We start from the raw sequence: 9667 nt of genomic DNA on the forward strand, positions 1-9667 counted from the left end.
ATGTCAATCATTCATCACAAGCCAGGAACTCATGAGTCATCCTTGACACCTCCCTCTCCTTCATAGCTGACATACCATCCATCACTGATCCTAACAAAATAAATAACAAAACCCATTCACTACTCTCCAACTCTACTGTCAGCAACATATTTTAAGCTATCATTATCTTTCCCTAGACTATTTCAATAGCATATTAACTGATCTGCCGTGCCTGCTCTTGTTCTACTCTCTTACCTGTTTAGCACAAATATTTATATTTATATTTTTTTCAGCAACAAATACAATTCATGTCACTCCCCTGCTTAAAATCTTTCAAAAGCTTCCATTGCAAAGTGAATAAAATGAGTCCGTGAGAGTTAAACAACTAACCCCAAATTTTACAGTTGATGGTTGTGAAACTAAAATGCAGATATCTTGGGCTCTTATTCCAGTAGAATGATTATCGTGCTTTATTCTGAGTACCTTCTTTTTCTTATGCTTATAGGACACTACTGCTATGGCATCCTTATTTTCTCTGATACTAATCTAGAAGAGTACTTCTTGAAGTCCTCTCCAAGCAATCTGTATCAGAATCACCTCAGGCAGGTGTTTATTCAATGCACACTCCCTGGCTTTGCCCCCAGAGAACTTACCCTGTAGTTCTAGCATAAGACCCAGGAATTTGCAATTTAACAAGCTTCCCAGGAGACTTTGATGTAGTTTGTCCTGAGAATACAGAACTTTGAGAAACATTGGCTGAAGATTTCCTGGCATTTATCTTACTTCCCCTCCCCTCTTCAGTTCCTCAAAGTCCAGTTTGAATATTAGCTATCACACACACCCTTACTTCAGTAGGCAGCCATTTTATTTTCTTCATTCACCCTTAGTACCTATGGTGAAATAGCTGCCTATTCTCCCCAGATATAACTCTTAAGTGGTTGGATTCACTGCTCTGATCAAACAAGACATGTTGGTTGCTTTTGTTATTGGTTTACAAGGTTTATAGTCCTTGAGACAACCACCAACATATTTATGATCTTGGTTAGCTCATTTAGCTCCAATGACTGTTCTATAATATGAAGTCGCTGGATTACGATCTCTAATGTCCCTTTTTTTAAATTAATCTTTAATTTTTGGTTATTTACACAAGATGATAAATACATTGGCAATGAAGTGAAAAAACAGATATAATGTGGCAAGATATAAAAATATTATAATGCTTTCTTCACTTATTAACCAAAATAAGAAAGAGTGTCAAAGGCAAGAAGAGTATCTCAAGATACAAAATTACAGAATAAATACTACAGTATTTAATAATGTCCCTTTTGATTCTTCTATTCCTTGATTCCGTAAGACTAAATACTACCTCCCAGGTTATGAATTATTTCACATGCATCCAAAATTGGCTATGTGGCACAGATAAAAGACTTTAAATTCTAAATATATTGAAAATATTCTACAGGCCTAAAATCTATTAATCAAACTTCAATTTTTTTTCCCACTGGTTCTGCCCACACTCGACATTTTATTCCCCCATCTTGGCTATACCTACTTCATTCTCCTACTATACATGTCATTTTCCAAAGAAGACACATCCACAAAAATAAATTTCCCAGAAAAATCTGAGAAGATCAAAACAGAGGGAAGGAAGGATAGTTTACATTTCTTTCAAGGCATGAGTCTCTTGTAATTCACATTTATCCAGTTGTAGGGGGCTGAGTCACACAAACAAAAGAGGGTAAAAGGGGAAGTAATCAAGGCATGTGTCATGTTGCAGTAGATGGCCAAGAGAAGGATGGCATTTGCTGAGCCACCATGATACCCATGGAACTAACTAGAGCTAGGAAAAGGGGAAAGGGAAATAAAATTTTTGTAACCTGCTAGGTGTTAAAAACTAGTTCTGTGACAAAAATGTAACATATGTATTCTTCCCAACAAGCAAAGTTAAAAGATCCAAAAAGCAAAAACAAATGTATCTTTTAAAACTCTTTTCTTTCTCTCACACCCAGGGGCTAATCCACATCTTGTGAATTGTGAAACTTAGACAGCTTGGAGGCCCTCTTTATGAAAGAGAATTTTTTTTAAATTATAAATACACAACCAGATAGTAAAGTACTTATTTAGAATGAGAAATCACAACTAACTACAAAATTTTAAAAGCTGGCAAATACCACATACATAACAATAAAAAAGAAGACCAACACAGTATTTTTTTTTTTTTATGAATTAACTGCCCAACATACCTCTATAATACTTTTTTCCTACACTTTTGGCTTTATATTTTTGTTGGCTTCTTCATATAACAGTGGTTTTGTAATATCATTTCCTATCTAGATAATAGGAAGATAACTTACTCTTTCCACTAGCATAGTTGATCAAAATGTATTGTTATTATTGATAGTTGGAAAGCTGAAGCATGCAACTTCACGCACTTGAAGTAGAACTGATACTTGTAGAACTGATTCAGGTGTGTGCTCTATACACAGAAGAATTCTGATAAATTATATTTTATGCAACTCCCATCGCAGAATAAATAAAAGTACTGTGCATAGTTGTATACATTGTATCATTGAGTACATTTCTGACAGAAGAAAACTTCCTCTGTTTTCAGGCATTAGTGAAAACCGAATACTCTGCATACCATTTTGCACACCAGGGGATTGAAGAAATTTTCCTCAGATTAGCTTCTGAATCCATACATTTCAAACCTTATTTCAGTACCCACACACTTTCAGTGCCAAGGACCGTAAGATGCATTCCTACAGTGGTAAGACCTCTGGCTTTGCACCTTTGTATTACCATGCTGGATAAGTCAGCAGAGTGAGCGGTGGAGGTATTTCTGGAGGTCATTCCTTTACCAGGATGGTTTAGCAATGATTTATCTATACACAGGACTGACTGCAAACCACATAAATATGTCACTGAACACAAACTAAATATATCTACCACTGAACTTCCCCTTTGCTGGATCTCAAACATGAGAGAAAGTGTAAGGGAGGGAAATGAGAGTGGAATGAGATAGCAGTTATATGAGTCAGGGTTCTCCAAAAAAGCAAAATATAAGGGAGGGGAGAGAGGGAGGGAGGGAGGGAGACAGAGAGAAGGAGAAAGAGTGAGAAGTTATCAAGTTTGAAATATTGAGGCAGAGCTGCTTTTACTCGGGGAAACTTGAGTCTTTGCTCTTAAGGCCTTCAACTGATTTGGTGGGAACTACCCATATAATGAAGGGCAATCTGCTTTACACAGTCTACTGATTTCAGTGTTAATCACATCTAAAAAAATATCTTCGTAGCAACATCTAGACTGGTGTTTGACCAAACAACTGGCCACCATAGCCAAGTTGGCACATAAAATTGACAATCATAGCAGTCTTAACCAATTTTAACCAAAAGGTTAAGCTCTCCTATGTTTGTAAATATTATAGAAACACACTACCGTGTGAACCCACTGCTAGGAACTCTCCTAGGGCATTGGAATTCATATCCCACATCCAAGCCATCAGTAAATCCCATCAGTTCCATCTTCAAAATATACCCAGAATCTGATCATTCCCTTGAGTTCTGCTAGCTTCACCTTCTATTATATCACTATCTCTTCCAGAATTTGTTCATCTCTGTTTTGTGTTCTTCATTCAGAGAGTTGTTTACCTCATTGTTTTTTAAATATATGGAGGAATTTTGGGAAATAATTTTCATCTACTCAGTGGCAAAATTGTTTATGGTGTTTAGTTTTTGTTACACATTTCCACCTTTTAAAAGATAGTATACTTAAAAAAATAAATTTATTTATTTATTTTTGGCTGCATTGGGTCTTCATTGCTGCACGCAGGCTTTATTTGAGTCAAGTGGGGGATACTCTTCATTGTGGTGCGTGGCCTTCTCATTGCGGTGGCTTCTCTTGTTGTGGAGCATGGTCTCTAGGCATGCGGGTTTCAGTAGTTGTGGCACGCGGGCTCAGTAGTTGTGGCGCACCGGCTTAGTTGCTCCGCAGCATGTGGGATCTTCCCAGACCAGGGCTCGAACCTATGTCCCCTGCATTGGCAGGCGGATTCTTAACCACTGTGCCACCAGGGAAGCCCAGATAATATACTTTTATCAATACTATGTCAGTTCCCTTTTTATTATCCATCCTTGAATGATTTGGATTATCCTGTCTCAGCTATTTGCAGGAGGTTCCAGGGATGGAAAATGGGCCAGAGTAGCCTTCCATGTTTCACTACCCCAAAGCTCTATCCCCTGCAGGCAAAGATATCTTACAGCAAATATGGCTCCTCTGTGAGGTTCTTGCTCTAGTCTCATTTTGTCAGCTTCTCTGCGTCAAACCTAGTCTAGGAGGATATCTGCCCCTGCTGTACTCATCCTAGTCCTTGGACCTGTTGTTGCCAACTAGAGAATTAGCTTTCATACCTCAGGATGTACCAGTCACCTTCAGGAAGTATATTTTGTTGAAGCTTCCTAAGATCTTCTGTGTTCTTTCTACACTCTCAGTGCTTCTTTACTTCCCATGCCTTCTTCCCATTCCTCCCCTATCTCAAATACTTTCGGCAGCTGCAGTTTGGAGTCTGGAGATTATATCTGTCTTGGTAGATAAGTGGAGCTTGGAGAGTTTTTTTCCATTCTCCTTGTTGTTCTTGCATAATTTCCAGGAAGTGAAAGGGAAAATGCTGACCTATGCAGACATATTGATACTGTAAATGACCCTATTTTTGTTCATTATTATATCCTCAGAGCCTAGAATACTGCCTGATATAAAGTAGGTGCTCACTAAATTTTTTTTGATAAATGAATGAATGAATTAAACTGCATTCTCCATTCCTGTATCTAAGCTGTTGTGGTTGCTGAAGAAAGATAATGAAATTGGTGCCACTACACAGCCAGAGGCTGGAATTCCAGCTGAGAACTTCTGTTTTTGCCTTCGGCCAGTTTCCTGTTCCCCTCAGGAAGTATTCCACACATAGCACTCTTCTCCCAGAAGCCTGCAATTACACGCCTGCCTCCCTCCCTCACAGATAGCCTCAACTCCCACTTCAGTGTGAAAGCAGAGTTTTCATTTGGGAACCCAAGGTTATTATTAAAAATATGTAACAATAGGTATAGGGATGTATTGTGCAACATGATAAAGATAATGAACACTGCTGTGTGTTATATATGAAAGTTGTTAGGAGAGGAAATCCAAAGAGTTCTCATCACAAGGAAAACAGTTTTTTCTATTTCTTTAATGTTGTATCTATATGAAAAGATGGATGTTCACTAAACCTATTGTGGTAATCGTTTCATGATGTATGTAAGTGAAATCATTACGCTGTATACCTTAAACTTACACAGTGCTGTATGTCAATTATATCTCACTGAATCTGGAAGAAAATATTTAACAATAGGTAAAGGACTACCCCTGCCCACTCAGAAAGCACTTCAGCTTTAACAGGTGATGTCACCATGTTGGTGTTAACCAGGTCAAAATCAGCCTCAGGAACAATTTCAACTCCCAGCCCTCTCCGCTCAGCTCACCATTTTCCTTCAGTCTCTGTGGATAAGGCATCCTTCTTCCCGATCAAGATCAATCCCCTCATCTCCACCTTTGCTCTGGACTTCATCCTTATCTCCTCAAGCACTTTGGTCCACCCACAAAATCCCCTCTTTCCCTTATCAGTTCCTCCTCCCCTTTAATTAAAGTGCTCAAGCTGCAGGTTCATCTCTTGCTTTACAAACTAGGGCATAGGTGGGGAAGAAGCTGAGATTCAGAAACTAACAGAACAAGGAGAGTGCCCTAATGCAGAGCCTCAGTGATTGGAATTTGGAATGGAGGAGGCTCAGGCTGGCCACTTGAGTGTTTCTGACCTCAAGCGTCTAGTCTGTCGCTCTGGAAACTGGGGAAGGGCTGAGTCCTTGGGGGTAAATCAGTGGGCCCAGCTGCTGGAGAGCCAGGGCAGGCAGAGCCAGAGACAGGGAAGCTTAGGATGGGGTGGCTGATGATACCAGTTGCCTTCAAATATTTGGAAGTTTGTCAAGTGAAAAGGAAAATTTATATTGTGTGGCCCCAGGACTAGGTCTAAGAGCAAAGGGGTGGAAGCAAAGGAGATACAAGGTAAGGAAGAGCTTTGTACCAGAACTATCTGGAAAATCAAATGAGATAAGCTACTTAGAAGATAATTAGGTCCTCATCATTAGAGCAGTACAGTTCAGAAGCCAAATGATCACTAACAGGCATTCATCAAACAGCATTATTTATTTATTCAGGAGACTCCTTCAGGGTGGGGACACATGATTTATTTTTGTATTCTCAGCATTAGGCCCAGGGCCTGGTTCAACGCCTGTTACACAGTAAGTGCTCAATCAGTGTTAGTTATTCATGATAAAAATAATGGTAAGTTCTCAGTGAATATTTCATAAAATGAATGCATTAAAATAAGCATCATGAGAGTGAGAAGACAAAATGACTTTTTCTAAAGTGATATTCTGGTGGTTGTCATAAAGACGAAATAAAATAGTATATGTGAGAGCACTTTGCAAACTGTAAAGTGCTATACCAACAGTTAAGTATTTTCAATGATTTCTTTCTCTTGACCCAGCCCTATGCTAAGCCTTATGGGCAATTCGATAATATACAAACCTAGGTCTCTGATTTTGAGAAACTCACAATTCAAGGAGACCAAATAAATGTATATGAAAGAATAGGAAAGAAATTCAGTGCTAAATTGTGTGGTGCTGTCCTCATAACAGCACTTCTGGTGCCCAGGGGGCCAGGGTGGCCCTGTTAATTTATCAACGACTGCTTACATTCTTTAAGAGTGCAGTATTGGTTTCAACACTAACTTGGTCTGTGACCTTGGGCACTGTCATAGGTCATTTGTACTTGTTTCCTCATGTGTCAAATGGGACTAGTAACTCCTGACTTACTTTGATCAAATAGGTAACATATCAGAATGTACTTAGTCAAAGTAAACCACACTCTACAAATGCAATTATGATCATCATTATGCAAGGCTTTCATGTCTCTGCTCTTGTGAAATCTAGTTACTATTCATTTTTCTTACTTATCATGCTGATAATTGGTACCCAATATATCCAACTTCCCCTTCTCCTTAGAGGGAGAATAATTGAGCCTTAGAGAGTATAAATGCTCTGGCCGGGGTCCCTGTTGAAATGGGAGTTAAAGCCGATACGCCTTGGCAGTGTGCACACATCTGGCCGTCAGGGATGGCCACAGGGTGGTGTGGGCGGGGGAGGGTGGGATTTGGGGAGTACAGACTGACTGGCTCGGTGTCAGTTGAGTTTGGGCTCCTTCCCTCATCTGATATGTGCTTTTCTTTCCCGGTTGAGGCTTTCCAGAAGGTGCTTGCAGGCTGGTCTGGGTGTCTCTTTGCAGTTTTCCTACACTGCCTTCTTCTTATGGACTGAATTGTGTCCCCTGCCACCCCCAAATTCATATGTTAAAACCCTAACCCCCAATATTTGACGATAGGACTTTTAGGAAGCAATTCAAGTTGAATGAGGTCATAAGAATGGGATCCTAATCTGATAAAATTTGTGGCTTTACAAAAAGAGGAAGAGAGAGAAATGTCTCTTCCCATGGGTGAACACTGAGGAGAGGCCATGTGAGCACACAGTGAGAAGGGGGCTGTCCGCAAGCTAGGAAGAGAGCTCTCACCAGAAACTAAACCCTGCTGAACCTTGCTCTTGGACTCCCAAGGCTCCAGAACTGTAAGAAAATAAATGTCTGCTGTTGAAGCCACCCAGTCTATGGTATTTGTTATGGTATTTGGTAGTCCGTGCTGACTAAGGTACTTGCCAACACACTTCAGGCACATGCAGACGTGCACACAGCGGCCATGGAGGAAAGGGCTACAAATCAAGAGGAAACTCCACCCTGATCTGAGGCCCCTAAACATGGGAAGCAGTGGTGTGTGGTGTGTGAATGAGTGGTGCCTGCCTTCCCAGACAAGGAGCACCACAACTGTTTTCCAGCAGGGGGTCGTTTGTGTTTTAAACTAAAGCCACATTTCTGAGCAAATCCCTGAATCCTTTTGTGGTACGATTGTCTCGATTGAACCATGAGAGGCTGAGTTGTTGAAGCAAGGAACAGTCTGTTTCTTTTTTTAGTGGTCAAGTTCTGTAGAGGACTTCTGTAGCAGATGGGATTATTTCTGCACCTTCTTTTGTTGTGCTTTCCCCCTCCTTGTTTCTTTAGAACTAGAAATATTAAAAATTGAAGTCGATTTACAAATTAAACTTTTTCTTTTTCTTTCGTTTTTAAAGGAAACAAAATTGCTGCTTCTGATTCTGTGCTCCATTTAACAGATCTATTTATTTCCAGGCACCCAAAGGAACAGTGGCTCCTTCAGACTATATCACTTTAGCAGTCAATGCATCAAGATGGAATGAAAAACCACAGGCCTGGGGACTGCTTCCTGCACAGGCTTCACCAAGCTTGCTCTACCAAGCTGCCCAGGAAAACATTTGGTTTCCAGATGCTATGTATGACAGGGCCCTTGTTCTCTCTCATGGTCCATGTGACCTGAGCTATGGATGCCTCTGGGATATGGTCAGAGCTACTTGCTGTAGACAATATTCCAAGTAAGTATGTAAAGGTTAAGACAACAGGACAGGTAGGTGATAGAGCCTAGGAAGGATTCAGTGACAGCTACTGGTCAATCTTGATTACCCTTAAGGCACTGCTTTAGAGTAAGGGCAGATTTTTAAAAGTGCAAGGCCCTGGACCTCTGCTCCCAGAGGATATGATTGAGTAGTTCTGTTAAAGGACCTGGGTATCTGCATATTTAATAAACTCCCAAGTTACTCTGATGCACAGTCAGGATTGAAAACCCTTGCCTTAGAGGGCCTCCAAAACTAACAGGTGGACGTATCCACAAAAGCCAACCTGAGCTTTCCTTAGCTAGATCAGTTGCAGACCCTCAGGCTGCCATGATTTGAAAAAAGGAAGATTTTTCGTTCTGATGCTTTATATGTAAGGCAAAATGAATGATCTGTCATGTTTTCTTTCAAATGAAGGACTATGAGGCAGCACATAGAGCTAAGTGAAATGGAATATGCCATTTGCATATTGCTATTTAAGTGCCATTTATTAAATATTTATTAAATCCCCAGAGTGGGCTGGAAGGAATTTTCCATTCTACTGTTTGGTCAGAAAAATTGGCCCAACCTGCTGATATTATATCAGCCCCAGAACTTCAACCCAATTTTTCATTCTTCTGTTTGTTTATTTATTCATGTTTTTCTTCAGACCCATTCATTCATTTATTCATTGACTCATCAGACCATGCTCCAGAGACTATGCTGGCTTTGGGGATATACTGAAAAAGTCAATTCTCTGCCTTTAAGGACACTAATGATTTTTTAACATCTTTATTGGAGTATAATTGCTTTACATTGCTGTGTTAGTTGCTGCTGTATAACAAAGTGAATCAGCTATACGCATACATATATTCCCATATCCCCTCCCTCTTGCATCTCCCTCCCACTTCCCCCCCCCACCCCTCTAGGTGGTCACAGAGCACGAGCTGGTCTCCCTGTGCTATGCGGCTGCTTCTCACTAGCCAGCTATTTTACATTTGGTAGTGTATATAGGTCCATGCCACTCTCTCACTTCATCCCAGCTTACCCTTCCCCCTCCCCGTGTCCTCAAGTCCATTCTCTATGAAGGACACTAGTGATTTTTAAAAAACCAGTAG

The 9667-nt window shown here is 40.3% G+C and overlaps 1 protein-coding gene across 1 annotated transcript in view; it reads left to right on the plus strand.

The window, feature by feature from the left end:
- The window catches only part of AMOT (angiomotin), a 60116-nt gene extending 51632 nt beyond the window's left edge, over window positions 1-8484 (plus strand). The window contains exon 13 of the mRNA XM_081222055.1: window positions 8293-8484. The gene's annotated coding sequence lies outside the window, so the exon portion shown is untranslated. The remainder of the gene's footprint in view (window positions 1-8292) is intronic.
- The last annotated feature ends 1183 nt before the right edge of the window (window positions 8485-9667 follow it).

This window comes from Mesoplodon bidens (assembly GCF_964165515.1).
Source record: "Mesoplodon bidens genome assembly, chromosome: X".
NCBI lineage: Eukaryota > Metazoa > Chordata > Mammalia > Artiodactyla > Ziphiidae > Mesoplodon > Mesoplodon bidens.